Consider the following 1152-nt stretch of genomic DNA (forward strand, 5'->3'; position numbering starts at 1 on the left):
ATCTGTTTAGACATTTTAAAATTCGGAATGTTGATATGATATCCGGCTCATTCTCCTGAACTCCATGGAATACAACCCCAGAGCTCCCAAATGTTCCTCATACGGTAACCCTTTCATTTCTCGAATCATTGAGGTGAATCTTCACTGAACCATCTCCAACAGCAGTATAACTTTTCTAAAATAAGAGCCTCAAATTACATACAATACTCTAATGCGGTCTCACGAGTGCCTTATAGAGCCTCAACATCACATCCCTGCTCTTATATACTATACATCGAGAAAGTAATGCCAACGGGGCATTCGACTTCCTCAGAAACGTTTCAACTTGGACGCTAACCTTCAGGGTATCTTGCCCAAGAACTCCCAAGTCCCTTTGATCTCTGTATTTTGAATTCTCTCTCCATCCAAATAATTGAATGCACGTTTATTTTTTCCTTCAAAATGCACGGCCATACAATTTCCAACATTGTATTTCATTTTCCACTTCTTTGCCTGTTCTCCTAAACGATCTAAGTCGCTCTGCAAGCTCTCTGTTTCCTCGACACTACCCGCTCCTCACTTATGCTGCACCGGTGAATCACCACTGGTAACCGGCACCCAGACCAGTCGCGCAGGAGTTTTCTTTCAGAAAACTATACTGGCTTTGTCCTGTCTTGTCATGTGCCTGCAGGTACTCCGTAATCTCATCCCTAACATCGATTCCGACAACTTCCCAACCACTGATAACTGGCTAACAGGCCTTCTTAAATAGTGAAATAACGTTTGCAATTTTCCTGTCATCTGGTACGCCAGAATCTATGGATTCTTGAAAGATTATTGTTAATGCCTCCACAATCTGTAGCATTAAAAATGTGGGGGTATAGCTCAGTGGTAGAGCATTTGACTGCAGATCAAGAGGTCCCTGGTTCAAATCCAGGTGCACCCTTCAAAAATAAAAAAATGTGACCACAGCGATGATATAGAATGTAACTTCATTTATTGAAGTTTAATTGCGCTAAGTGTGAGGTGCTAAATTTTGCTAGGACTGATCAAAATAGGCCACACATGGTAAATGCTAGGACACTGAGGAATGCAGTAGAACAAAGTGATCTAGGAATAATGATGCATAGTTCCCTGAAGGTGGAATCTCATGTGGATAGGTTAGTGAAGAAA

At 41.6% G+C, this 1152-nt stretch overlaps 1 non-coding gene across 1 annotated transcript; it reads left to right on the plus strand.

The window, feature by feature from the left end:
- The first annotated feature begins 853 nt into the window (after positions 1-853).
- Positions 854-925, plus strand: trnac-gca (transfer RNA cysteine (anticodon GCA)). The gene has a single exon. It is a non-coding gene; the product is annotated as a tRNA-Cys (tRNA).
- Positions 926-1152: the final 227 nt, after the last annotated feature.

Source organism: Hemitrygon akajei, unplaced genomic scaffold (genome assembly GCF_048418815.1).
Source record: "Hemitrygon akajei unplaced genomic scaffold, sHemAka1.3 Scf000059, whole genome shotgun sequence".
Classification (NCBI taxonomy): Eukaryota; Metazoa; Chordata; class Chondrichthyes; order Myliobatiformes; family Dasyatidae; genus Hemitrygon; species Hemitrygon akajei.